The sequence below is a fragment of the Gymnogyps californianus genome, chromosome 3, assembly GCF_018139145.2.
Source record: "Gymnogyps californianus isolate 813 chromosome 3, ASM1813914v2, whole genome shotgun sequence".
Lineage (NCBI taxonomy): Eukaryota > Metazoa > Chordata > Aves > Accipitriformes > Cathartidae > Gymnogyps > Gymnogyps californianus.
Window position 1 is genome coordinate 69,437,042 of NC_059473.1, and position 14,650 is coordinate 69,451,691.

Here is a 14,650-nt window from a genome sequence, read left to right on the forward strand (position 1 = left end):
AGTAGTGCAGTTGTCTTCACTGTCCTTGCTGCTGCCTCAGTCAGGCAGTCTTTCACTATTGAGGTTCTTCCCTGATAATATTTTTTTCAATCAGTTTGGGGTCATTATTTGCATCTTTCACATGCACCCTTTTGCATGCTTTCATTATCTATGGCTTCTTCACACTGATCTTGTTTTTGACAGATGTTATCATGGGGAAGTTCTATATTCTAATATAATATCTTTTGTCTTCCATAGGTCAACTACTCTGTTTCCTGCTATCAAGCAGCAAAAATTGTGGTTGTATAGTTTCTATTAACCATCTATCTATTGAATTCTTGTGCTATTTCCATCAACTCCATTTTTGCCCCAGTCAACCACTATATCACTCATGGAAAGATGTAATCTAGTCACAAGTATACTGTAATGTTGAATTAGCAGCAGCATTTACAGCTAACCTTAACGTAATGTTGTTTGAATGTAATGACTGTGGTATGCATACTAACTTTGAAATACTTTCTGGTGAAATACACCATCTTTGTCATGAATTATACACTTTTCCAAAACCAGCAAGGTAATATCAAGGCAAGCCCTGTGCTTAGTGAGAGACTAATGGAATTCTAATGTACTGATGTTTTTTTTAAGAGCCAAATATTCTTGCTTGTTGCTTCACTCTGTGACACAGGGGAATGGCCGTGATAGAAATGTCAGACCTCAGTTTTGCCCTCAAGTTGCACTTGCTCAGCATTGTTCTAGCAGCTTCTGAAATTTTCACCTCCAGAATCATGAACATAATTGATGACAATTATAATTATCTTCCTTTTTTCCCCATTGTCGTGGTTTAACCCCAGTCAGCAGCCAAGCACCACACAGCCGCTCCCTCACTCCCCGCCCCCGCCCCCCACCTGCTCCCGGTGGGATGGGTAGGAGAATCAGGAAAGAAGGTAGAACTCGTGGGTTGAGATAAGTACAGTTTAATAACTAAAGTAAAATATAATACTAACAATAATAATAATGAAATATAATAATAATAATAATAGTAATGAAAAAGAATATAACAAAAAAAAAAAGGGGGGGGGGGGGAGGAAAAAACCCCAGTGATGCACAATGCAATTGCTCACCCCCTGCTGACCGATGCCCAAGCCGCGATCCGCGCCTCCCGGCCAACTCCCCCCCGTTTATACACTGGGCATGACGTTCCATGGTATGGAATACCCCTTTGGTTAGTTCAGGTCAGCTGCCCCAGCTCTGCTCCCTCCCAGCTTCTTGCACACCTGCTTGCTGGCAGAGCATGGGAAACTGAAAAGTCCTTGGCTTAAGATAAGCGCTACTTAGCAACAACTAAAACATCAGAGTGTTATCAACATTATTCTGACACTAAATCCAAAACACAGCACTGTACCAGCTACTAAGAAGAGAGTTGACTCTATCCCAGCCGAAACCAGGACACCCATGAATGCAAAAACAGATGCTGTCTAGCTTTCCTGTGTAGTCGCTGGTGAGAGACAGGAACCTATAGAGCGAACAAATCTTCACACCTATTTCAGGCATCCAAATTACCTAAATTAGGTTGGGATGAATCTTTCTAGAAGTGTCTGTTTTTTTCCGTGGCTGGGAAAGAAGCCCCATTGCTGTCTGGCTTCAGCTAGATCTAACTTTTAGATGATTGAAGCCTGGTGAGTTGAGGTTAATCCTACTTTAGCAGAACAAAGTAGGAGATTCAGAGTTTCTATATGCCTACAACAATCTTAAAAAACAACTGAATTTAGAATATGCAAAGACTAGAGGACTGACACTCCTTCAGAGCAATCTGGACCTCTTGTTATTCCAAGTACAAGCAAATAAAGTGTTTGAACACAGAGAGGCAGGAAAGCCTGGCTCACAGATGGGGTGCCTGTGGAGTAGTGACTCCAGACCTGTGGTTCATAGTACATAATTATCTCAATGTGGATTCCCAGTTTAATGCGGCTGTTAAACAGATTGTGTGCTCTGTGGTTATTTAAATGGGAGCTCTGAGTCTAAACAAGGATGTTACATTTTGTCTGTACTCAACAGTGGTACCACTCATACTAGTTTTCAAAATATTTTTCTATGTCCACACCCCAGAAAGGATATTGAAAAAATGGAGAAGGTTCAGAGAAGAACAGTGAGAAAGATTAGAGGACTAGGGGGAGGAGATTAAGCAGGTTAGCTAAGCAAAGGAGATTAAATTTCATCACAAATCATAAAAACAGGGAGTAAAATATTGCTAATGACAGGATGATGCAGTTTTTCAGATAAACGTATTGTAAGCATCTGGACCGAAAGCTAGAAATTTAGATGAGTTAAAGGTAAATTTTAATAAGAGTTGTGGCGAGCTTTCCATCGTGGGACATTTTAAGATCAAGATCAAATGTGTTTTTAACTGTAGTTCAGGCATGAATTAATTCAGGGAATCTCTATGTCCTGTGTTATGTAGGAGGTCAAACTAGGTAATCACAGCATTTTCTTCTGGCTTCATGATTTTGGACTCTAACACGGTGCATGCAATATTGGTATGCAACAATTTTAGTGTATAGTAGTATTTATGAAAGAAATTAATTCCACAAGTGGGGAAAAATGAGCACTTTGCTTTAGTGGAAGAATAGCAGAGAAACTTATAGTGATAGTAAAGTATTTGCAATTAGTATCTAGCTCACTCAGGTACAGCGGAGTACAATTACCTTCAACTGTATTATGATTTCTTTTACTATTTTCTTCTTGAGTAAATTAACTTCAATTTGCACATTCAGTAATAAGTAGCACGGTGCATATTACACTATTATTACTACACCTAATTCAATAGATATGTAATTTATATTGCTATTTATATAAGTGCTGAATTAAATCCAAAGAATCCCAGGAGAGGAGTAACCAGCTTATTCCAGACCTCAGCTTAATATTTAGTATGGAAATATGGGGAAAGAAGGCACACCTCAAAAGCTTCAACCCTTATGTCAGGAATTGTATCTGAATCTCCAGAAAGGAAGAAAGTAATATCTTAAAATATACCTCTGAAACAAAATGCAGAGGATCTCTGAAACAAAATGCAGAGGATTTAAAGAAGGTGAAGAGCACTTGGGAGTAGGGTAAAGAGAAGAGAGTGAGGGAACATGTCACCTTGACTCTTTCTTTCACTTCTTTTTTTTAATTTTTCATTTTTTACAGAGCATAATATTTCTGACTATTGTACAGAGGGCTGTGGATTAGTATGAAATGTGCAGAGGGACAAAATTTCAAAATAAGCATTGTACCGTTGGCAGGAGGTTGCCTGAGGCAAACACAGCTCCTCTCCGCCGATCACCGTATAACCACAGTGCCAGACATTTGCTCTTGTGAAAAGAGCAGGTGCAGAGGCTGAAGGCTATGAGTACACCAGGGCAGAACACCGCTGGTGGAGCCCTCCCTCATCAGCAAATAGCCTTCATGAAATGTATTAAAAGAAGCGAACAGTAGAGCCAGCAATGACAGGAAGTTGTACAGTGACATAAATCAAGTGTCTCATGGAATAGGGCCACACTAATGAGGCAGAGGCACCACGCTGCCTAAAGAACTGGAAATATTTTATCTTCATAAAATAGAGTACATTCTTGGGACCCAGGTAATTAACGAAGCGGTGAAAGATACCCTGGCTATGGCTATGTTGCTAAATAGGAAAGGGCCAAGGGCCAGTCTCTGGCTTCAAGGCCAAATTGTGTAGACTGGCTGTTGTCTGCACTGCTTTGGTGCAGCTCCAGCTAGAGCACAGGGACTGTGCGCAGGCTGCGTAGCACTTAACTGAGACTCCTATGAGTCCTACGTGGTGAGACTTACAGCTCTGAGGCAATGCTATCTTCTCTGGGTTTTTTTTAGTTCAAAGTGTCTGAAACAATGAGGGCTGTGTCACAGCCCAACAGAGCAAGGTTTTGCCTTCTAGTATACTGTTGCTGTACCGTAAAATGGCTGTGTCACATCATACCCATCCAAGTTTTTCTCATAGTGAAGGTGGCAAGACAGAGGAGAGACAGCAGAAAACATTCTTGTTTGATATTGATGTCTGCATTGAGATGTTCCCTTGATTTTTTCTTTTCTTTAACTCTGCGAACTACTCCTGGATGCAAAACTGAGGATTGTGGCATGTCTCTTGGAGGTAGGAGGAGGGTATGAGGGGGTGCTTGAGGGTTCGAAACATCTAGGGATAACACTGGGAAACCGTGTAAACTTGAAGGAGCTAAACATGGTGCCGTCTTATCCATCCTGCCTTTTGGGAGAGGTCTCTGAAAGGAGCTATCTCCAGAAATGTGTGCATGTACTGTCATAGTAAATGTTTGTGGGAGTGCTCAAAACAGAGGTGGGGAGTAAGCTAAAAAATAAGTAATGATGTAATTTATCATGAGTCCAGTGCTTGAGCTCTCTCTCTGGCCCTCTTTAAGGACACTCACTTTTTAAGCCTTTCAACATCTATGATCCAAAAGGTTGCCAACATACTCGAAACACATATTGTTAGTGTGATTATTATTATTATTCTGCAAATCTTCATGCTTACAGTAGTATTTACTTCCCACAGACAGCCTTGCTGAGATTAATGGTCTCCTGAATATTAATACAAACTGGTGCAAATAATTGCTGCACAGCTGAAACCAGTCAGACAGATGAAGAGCCGGGTTTCCCTTCACATTTTTCCACTGACCACATTTAAGATCTTCCTTGCATCTGTGGGGATGTACCCCCTCCCTCGGTTGGAAGTTAGGTCTCCAGCATTTGCATTCACCTTACTCTGTGAGCTGTTCACTTATTTGTACAGTGCATAAAATAGATGGTGCTCCTTATAAATCGTAGTGTTTCCTCCACTTCTTTTTTCTAGAGATGCTAAGATTTCCTTTCAGACATCCCTTCTCTTCCTCCTCACTGCTATCTTTCAATAGAGGATGAAAAAATGGCGAAAGTACTTGCTAGATATTTGCTGTTTTAAAATATTTCTCTGCAAAGGATATGTGCGTGTGTGCGTGTGTGCACATGCATATGTGCATGTGTGTGTGAGAGAGATGAAGAGGCTTTGGTGCAAAGAGACGGACCGTACTTGTTGCTCCATTCTCCCTGCTTCTTACAGTTTATGAGTTTCTACATACAGGGAATGTATTTTCATCTTCAGACTAACCATGGTGAAAAAGATGTTATGGGAAACAGCCTGACAGCATCCAGTTATCACTCTTTAAAGGCTCTGATACCATGGCATATCAACATTGAGCATTAATGTCATCTAGGCTTTATGTCCAGCTTTAGTTTAGTAACTAGTTAAGTAAATATTAAAACACAGGGTCAAGGAAAGCTCAGTGTAGACACTAGCATCAAAAAGAATGTTTCCTGCCATGTCTGCTTAGCCTTTCTGCCCTCACTATGAGAAAAATGTAAATGGATGTGACATAGGCATTTTATGGCAGTGAAAGAGTGCACTAGCAGAAATCAGAACACACAAAACAATATAGCAAGTTCTTGAGCCATTTTTGAGATCTAGATTAAATACAGTAAAACCTGCCCAGTAGAAGCTGGTCTGCCTGTAGGACCACTTGTCCAGCTCTTCATCAGAATTAATGAATCTGAAATGTCTTTCCCACACATACCTTCAAGCCAACAAAAATAAGTAATTCCAATGAATTTCTTTTTTTCCCTCCACATGAGCCAAGGAATTTACAACAAGGTTATAGCAGAGTAGCAGGTAACTTATTACCTCCCTTTTCAAGTGGGGAATGGGAGATAAGGTGAGATGAAGTGTTTTGCCAGGAGGTCACTGTGTCCTCATACTCTGAGCAGAATTTAAGAACACAGGCTCTAATCCTGACTCAGAGACTGAATTTCTGTGTAATTTCAGGTACAAATGAAACTTCTCTATCAACAAAATTGAAACTCATTAGTACCTGGCTCTCAGCCAATATTTAGTTCATCAGACCTGAAGGAAATAAAGGTCTTCTGAGGGGAAACTTGGAATATTTTAGAAATACTTTGGCAGTTGAGCCCATTATTTGGCTAAGAGTTTTCTGCCACACATGTGCACACCTGAGTTTACAGCAGCTCTTTCTCATTCACGTTTGAACTTCATGTGCTCACCATTACCTGTGGTTTTACCAGTTAACACACAGTTCTGTTGATAGCATCATATGGCTAAGGCCTCTGTCATCACACCCCCTATGCACTCTGTATTCGCTGTATTCTGTAATAGGCATTCCCAGGAGAAAAGAGAGACAAAAAAGCAAGTCACTTTTCTGGCCTGTTAACAACTTCCTTTTTACAATCTCCATTCTTTCCGTGTTCTGATATTATTTCCTGATAAATCTTTTATCTCACAGGCATCTCTTTCTCATTTCTACTCTTACTTTTAAAGGCTTTATATTAGGTCTATGCACTAAAAGGAAAGCATTTTAAAAACACTTGACTTATTTTTAAAACACCTACACAGCAGTCTGCACACATGAATTTTTCTTTCACCTTGTCTCAAAACATCACAAGTTCTTTTCCTGGCAGTCTTGCATGTTTTGGTTTCTTCCTTATTTTGCACTAAGCTGTTCTTTGATAAGGTTCAGCTGGGGAAATTCTTTTCTCTCAGGACTCAATCAGGTTTTTACATCAATTAGTCTAATTGACAGAAGGTTTAACACATTTCTTAATTATGACTGCAAATACGTTCTTGGAAGAAACCCCAAAGCACAAGAGTAAAAAAAAAAAAAGAGACAAACTTCTTTCCTAATAAAATAATTTTGGAAACATTTTGAAGGTAAAACACCAGGAAGGAAGTTTCCTAATGGATGGCTATCTCACCATGGCTGAAACTGCTCTCAGCCAGAAAGTCTATGACACACCAGAATGATCACTCTATGCCTGATCATGAAAATGTAAATAATCATAGAACAGGAGAGAGTATAGACATATATAAAGGACGTATGTGAAGACAGAAAATACATAACTAGCCACCAAACTACCAAAAAACCCCAAAACAAAACAAAATTTCCAATTCTGGAAAGACTTACTGGATTTTTTCCTGATTTTGTAACAGGACACCTGAAATAATTTGTGCTTATTCACATTAGCTGTCTTAATCTTTTTTTTAACTTAGGCTAAATCTCATTAAGCTAAACCTCATAACTCAGTTAAGCATCGAGCTTAAGAGACAGTTTACTTTATAATATGATACTGTATGTTAAACTATAATTCTTTATCTTCTGTTTCTGATTCTAGTCTTTTATATTAATAGAAATGACAGGATGCTTCTGAAATGTAAAGAACTGCCCTTTCTTGATCTTTCAGTTTTTGTCTTTGTCATTCTGCCTCTGTTTCCCTGTGCTCTGTGTGATGCTGCGGGGAGGCAACAGAGAAAGGCAGTTCAATACTCTTCAGAATAACCCACAGTCATAAAATATTTTCAGAAGAGGAACCCCCGAGGGAGATATTTAACCTCAGTCTTAGCTGGTGTTTCTGAACATCTGGCCACCCTACTTGATAAACATGCTAACAGTGTTGGAGTTTTTTGAATGTCTGTGTTGCACAAAAACCAAACAAACAGTTTAGTGAATAAGAGCCCTTAGGGATGAAGTGTTTAAAGCAGTACAGAGGAGTTATATACTTGGATGTATTTCCTGTGTAGCACATTTAAAACCAACACTCTATTACTTAACACTGCTCCACTGGAATTGGAATCAGTGCTGAACTGCAGCAGTGCTTTAAAATAAATGGGCCATGTTGCAGTTTTTGTGTGTATGTGTGAATACCAGGGAAGAAGGCCATGATGTCTTTAAGTGCATATGGTACACACTGAATCCAATTGCCAAAATGCCATTTCCTTTTCTAGCTACACTGCAGCACCATCATCTCTTCTGTTTAGCATGGGACATGTGTCCCACGCCTGTACTCTTGAAGGTTTTTTCCTAGAACCTCCCTCAAAGGTATCACAACAAGCACTTCTTTCCTTTCAAGCCTCTTATTTTGAATACTGAGGAAGATGAAATTTTTCCCTTCAGAAATTAACCCCAATGCAGTAATGACTAATTTAGGCCAGAATATAACCTTATATAATCATTTGTTCTCATTATGTCTTCTAGCTCAAGTGGGAATTTACTAGCCATGAGGAGGCAAAGGACAGAAAGATGTCATGGTGCCTTACTCCCTGTTAGCTGGTGGTGCTTTGGGGTTTGTCAGGACTGGAGCTGGTGGCTGTGGCATGCACCAAGAGCCTGGGACCTTAGGCTTTGCACCACAGGCACTAGTTCATGTAGGATTTGCTCTAGATACATTCAGTACAATTGCAATTGTAGGGAGCTTCAGCCCCTCTCTTAATATACATGAGGGCTACCCCCTTCCTGTGATGATGAGCAGGCTGCTCTGTGTAGATGACAACATGTTCCTTTGAAATGTGAGAACTCCTCTTCCCTCCTTTAGTTCCAGCCCAGATAGTTGTCTCATTTTCCCTTAGCAGCAATAAACATTTCTGCTCCTTACTCCACACTGTCTTCAGCAGAAAGGCAACATTTTCTTCTAGACCAGGTGTGTCAGCTAGTGAGGTTTGACAACATGAAAGTATGGAGAGGTGGTAGTAGTAGGTCTGTCCCTCTTGTGACTGCCAATGCTTTTCTTTATGTTTTCTTTAATGCAAGGTGGCACTGCAGGTCAAAGGGGAGTATGGGAAGGAAGAGGCAGTGCTGTAAATTGGATTATGCTCCATTCATCTTCATCCCTTGCCCTGATCTTCCCTAGCCCTTCAGTGCTACTTCTGTCTCTTCAACTCAAGTAAGATTGTGTTCAAGGAATGAGTACAGCCATGGTGTACAATCTGTCTTGCAGGCAGCCTCTCCCCACATCCACCCTATGGATCTCCTCACTTGTCTTTGTCCCCCTTGGTCTGCAATCCTTCACCCCAGCCCCCCATTAATAGTGAGTTAATGGGATGCAGAAGCCAGGCAGAGAAAAGCTCAGACTGATTATGTTCCATCTGTCTTCACCTATCCATTGTCCAGGTCCCAGTGCTGACTGTCCTGAAGGTAACATGCTGTGTTCAAAAATGGTGTGGAAGGGAAAGCCAACAGTAGGAGCCTGGAGAGCTCCTACTGAACCAATAGTAGGAACTTGGGGCCAGTCTAAGAAAAAAGGTGGCAACCACTGTACTAAACCCTGCTCTGTCCCCTCTCGTGGGATGATGTAAGATTTTTTCTCCGATAATCACACAAATTTCCTTCTTCTCTTTCACATGGGTGTATATGTGCAGAATTGCTTCCCAAATCCCACCTCTCATGCTTATAATCCATTTTTAAAGAACACGTGGGATCATATGAAAAAAGGGTGGGAAGCACACCTACTGCCTCTTCCAACCTCAAGGCAGAGTCAGCTCTACCTATATTGTTCCTGACAGATGTTTTGCTGGAGGAGTGAAACATGTCTTAGAAACCTCCCCTGGTAGCAATTCTTTGATTAGCCTAGTTGATCCATGCCAGTAACTCCCTACTTCTATGTTCAGCAGAGAAGTACTATGCTTCTTCTGTATCTTCCTCACTGCAATTTAAACCCAAGATTTGCTGCCCTGGCAAAACTAGACATTGAAAAGTTTATTCCCATTTTCCTTCCTAGTATTCACTTCTAAAACAAGAATTTTCTAAGCAGCTGGGAGAGGGAAGAGTCCTGGGTTCTGGTCCTTGATCTGAAAGCAGCTGCTGTGCCCACTGCAGGGTCCGGTCCTGGACTCCAGCTGGGTCTGGGCTCACACCTTGTGATTCTAGCATGGCTGCCATCAGGCTCATTGCAACCTTCTTGCCTCCACCTTTAGTAAACACTGGAATTGTGAAGTCAGAAGTAAACATACCACCATTTTCTCTTTGCAGGGTCAGTTTTCAGCCCTTGTATTTGTTCCTCAGCTGCATGGCTCTCAAGTGCCTGGGATGGACACTGTGGGGTCAGCAGGTGATCAGAACCATATTTCACAGCCAGACATCACCTGCAGTTGACTGTAAAATCAGAGCAACTGTAAAATCAGAGGCTGGGGGACACAAACTAAATACAGTTACCTAATTGTTCAATGGCAGCAAGACTGATACTTCTGAGTAAAACCAAAATATTAGATGTTAAGGGAAGTCTACTAGTGAAAGCTTGGGCAAATGCAGGCTCCAGGCACTCATAGGGTAAGACATCAGCAGAGCAAAGGCAGCAAATAGTTAATCATGCTGTCTGACAATAGGCATCTGACTGATGCTCTGAATCACCTCTGAGCCTTCTCTACACTGTCTGTAAAGGGATTTTACATTTTGTTTGGCATAGTCTGAATCTCACTAATCAAACGTGAATAGCCCTACTCTGCCAAAGCCTCCCTTTAGATGATTAGTCTCTTTGTAGATCCAACTGCCAGAGCTGGTCCTGTGAAAACAGCAGTAATAGTGAAAGCAGCAATAACAGAAATTCATGTTTCTTTTTTTTTGTTTGTTGTTGAGTGCAGAAGTCATATCTGTACTTCAAAATGGTTCCATGGAATAAATTGCATAATAATTCATTGAGTCACTGATTGTTGTAGTTTATTAGACTCGTTGATGGCAACTACAAACCTATTTTATTAGGCAAAAAGAAAGCCAATAGTTTTAGAGGTTTTTATAGACTTATTGAAATGTTCCGTCTCTCATGGATAGTTCCCCAGCACAGCAAAGTATGTACAGCATTACCTTTACAGCAATGGACTGTCCAGGATTTGAGTCTTGCACAGATAGAATATCAGTATTTGAATCTGTTTACTGATAAACAATATTCTGTAGTATGTGGCTTGAGAACATGCAGTTCTTCCTTTTTTCTTGCCACCACTTCTAGAGAACTGGTGCCAATTAAATTGTAGATGAGTGAGCCTGCAATCATCCTGATACGCTTCAGCAGTTGTAAATAGGTTAAGGCTCAAATCAATGTTCTGGTCCTCAATATTTCTTGAATGTGTTGAAAATCTAGTTTAATTGCGAGAGACAGTTGTCCTTTACTGGGAAGTAAGCAAAAGACTTCTTTTAGCCTTGAATGGTACTGAACCCAATTGAACTTTACTACCTTTTGGAAGCTTAATAGAAAATACTTCAACTTTATGCTTCTACATGGATCACATCTAAACAGAGGCTGTTCTAAGATTAAAGGCACAACATGAGACTGACTGTCATCTGAATGTTCTTCCGTCCCCGTGTCACTTGTGCAAACCTAGGGGAGATCAGTGATGCTTCAGCTTTATGCTAGGTTTATTATTTCTGTGAAATGATTTCAGTTACTTCAGTGCTAAAATGATCTTGTGACCTTCCATCAACAGATGGTGTAGTTGTTCCAGTAGCACTAGCAAAAATTGTTCACTGTGTTGGGATGAGTGGTAGATCTCAGCTACATTTTCATTCTCATGTTTTATTTGCTGAAGAATACAGATTCAAGTGGATTGAAACTATTGGCCAATTTGTGTGAAGCTCACTGAATTTGTTTCAGTTAATTATTTTCTAAAAAAGTTTCATGTTATTTTCTAAAGACAATACTTTGATTTTAGCAATAAATAAAATTATGAATGAAACAAAATATTTTCCTTTTCTTTCTCTTGGCTTTGAAGGGAACCTGAAAATCGAACATCTATGCAATTCTGAATGTGCTGCAGCAAACATAATCTTGACCTGTCCCCTGATAATTGTCTTTTTGTACACTGTGAGTATCCTGGGGTAAATCTTTGTTTTATTAGAAGTTCTATGGCACCTTGCATTTACTTCCGAAACAAATACGATAAATACTAATAAAGAATACCAGTGATGACAAACATATTTGAAAATAAAGCAATATTTGTATACTTACATAGGATTTGGCAAAATTATTATTCAAGATCTGATAAAATAGTTCATACAAAGTTGTTTTTCAGCACTGTGGTAGTTTGAATTTGTATCTGATATTTCTTATTCTGGCACAGATAATCTATCTGCCAACAGCAACATTGTTCTTCCCTAATTTATTTTCATATCAGAGAGAAATTAAAATCTTACTGCTTTTGAAAAAAAAACCCCAAAGTTTTCTTCTGATTTACACTCATATATCTTTTTCTTACATTTTTTGCAAATAATCCTCCAATTTTTTTAATACATCAGTAGTTACACAGTGGCTATGCCCTTTTACTGTTTTCAGCTATACCTGGTAAACAGATAAAAATGAAAATGTTAAACAACTGAGTATGGAGATACAAATTAAGTTCAGAGGGAAGGAACTGAAAGTGTATAGAAAAATGTAGCAGGTATTGATATCATCCTACAGTATTGTCTAGGATGATGAATTACGTTTAAAGAGTGCTTAAGTACCCTTGTGAACACAAGATTTTATGAAGGCAATCTATGTCTTTCTGTCCCTGGTATTTGGAATGTCTTCTCCTGTTTTCCTCCATTATAAACCAGCTATCACTGGTTTAAGTGCTGATATGATTACATGATTTGCTTCCTTGTCCAACAGCTGTTCACAATCTGTTACCGCAGATTATTTCCTCTCTAAACTTCTACTGAGAGAGGCTCTAGAGTGCCTTAGACCTTTTTGTTTGGAATGATAAAAATAATAATTTATCAACATGATTCATATTAATTTATCTCTGAGACTGTGCCATTCTAACACACTAAAAAAAGAGGAGTGAAATCTGACAGTGATTTTTCTGAGTGTTGTATTAGCAGGCTGTAAATGAAAAGTTGTGGTAGACACCACAACTCAAAGCCTATTAGAAAAAGTGAGAGAAGGAATATTTTTAGCTATGATAAACATACCATATTTAAAAGCACAAGAACTAGGATAAAATCAGTGATACCAGTCAAACTTGCATGCAATTATTTTTCAGTTTGCAGGTAACTTTCCTTATCAGTTAATGAAAATCAAATACAAATTCCAAATGATAGACGAACAATAAAGAAAATCTCACAAAGATGTTGGACTTCTGTGCTAAACAATTTATTCATGTCAGAAAAGACTTTCTTAGAGGAAAACAAATGAAAAGTCTAAACTATGATGTCATGAGGCCAGATGTTGGACCCGATAAATATTCCTTGTGCTTTTCAGTCATCGCAAGAGGAGACTATAAGCACACGCAAGATAAAACTCGAGTAGAAAAATCCTCTTACCTTTATGCCATTTACTCTGCTTCTTTTTTTTTTTTTTTTTTTTTTTGACTTATGCTAGAGGACAGCTAACCTGGGAATAAGTGCAATTGATGTACATCCTGATTCTACTTGATAGTCTAGAAACAGAAAAATACAGCTGTTCCAGGAGGATAGCTTGTTCAAAGATCAAAATAACTACTTCTTCAACCTGAGCCCAGCTACAGTAGTGGAGAGAAACACAACCTATGGGGTGTGTGTGCTCCTAAAAACCTTTTCTTATACCAGACAATAAGATTTCAGTTTTGTACTTAGTAAACTAAGAGTACATGAAAGAAAGAAATCTCTTTTTGAAGATGAGGAAGAATTACAAGACATCCAACTGAAGGCTCTTAAACAGTGTCCAGATGATTTAGTAGCTCATTGAGTTGGAAGGTGAGAAATCCTCTGATGTGACATAGAAATTTCTCTTTCTTTATTTTTTTTTACGGTGAAATGGGAGCAACTAACAGTGCTTTACTAGCAACAGGAAAGTAGGTATAACTGTATTTGTCTTTAATATCACTGAAAGCTGGCATATTTACAGAGCTCATTAGCCACCATTTGTTTTCTTGAAATGAGGGCAGGCATTGGCAATAGGGGAAATTGCCATATTATTTATCTGTGCTCCAAAAGACAGTCCTCCTAAAATAGTATAATTTTCTGAGACTCAATTTTGCATGGTTAGAAAAGCATGTTTAATCCAGTGAGGAAAAAGCACGAATAGCAGTTTCTCCACCTGCTCTGCCAATGGCCCTGGTTTATCAGCACATCAAGAAAAGTCTCTGTAGCTTCTTGATGATTTAAATATCCAGGTCATGCGACTGGATATGCAGATATCAATGACCTACACCAGACATCAGGTAATACGTCTCCATGCATGGGCTGGACTAAGTTGTCAAAGAATGAACGACTTTGACTTGAAATAAATGAATAGTAACTTACCACAGATTGCATAAGCTGATAATAAAATTAGCCTAGGAACTGTTTTCCTCCCACCAGATGTGTGCCTGGTGTCCTTTGGACTCAAACAGATTTCATTATAATTTTTAGCACTCTTTTTCTTTTCCTTCCTAACTTACAGAAAAGCAACAACTCACAAGGATGGCAGTTGTTTTCTGGTCTGGCAAGTTCCTTTCAGAGTACATGCAATCCGGGAAGGACCCGCTGTACTGCTGAATCTGACAAGTCTTAATATTCCAGTCAGCCCCATGGAGAATTAGCAAACAGTGGCAATACAAAAACAAGGCAGGGAGAATCAGACCAGGATTTTTTTTTAAAAGCTGAATAAAACCTGAAAAACAATGCCAGCTCACAGTTTACCACTATGTGGTATATGTCTCATTAAATAGGAAACACAGAAATGAGACACATTAAAATACTTGTGGTAAATTGAAAATGGGCATCACACAGAAATCACACCAGTGTGAATTCAGATTTTAAAAGAACAAAACAAATTGGCTCATTTGGAACTTGTAATTTCATGTATATCTCATCAGTACATAAAAGGAACCGCGAACAAGATCAAGAATGCAAGT

At 39.3% G+C, this 14,650-nt stretch overlaps 1 protein-coding gene across 1 annotated transcript in view; it reads right to left on the minus strand.

Moving 5' to 3' along the window:
* The window catches only part of NKAIN2 (sodium/potassium transporting ATPase interacting 2), a 475,734-nt gene that overhangs the window by 36,481 nt on the left and 424,603 nt on the right, over positions 1-14,650 (minus strand). The gene's annotated exons all lie outside the window — the stretch shown is intronic.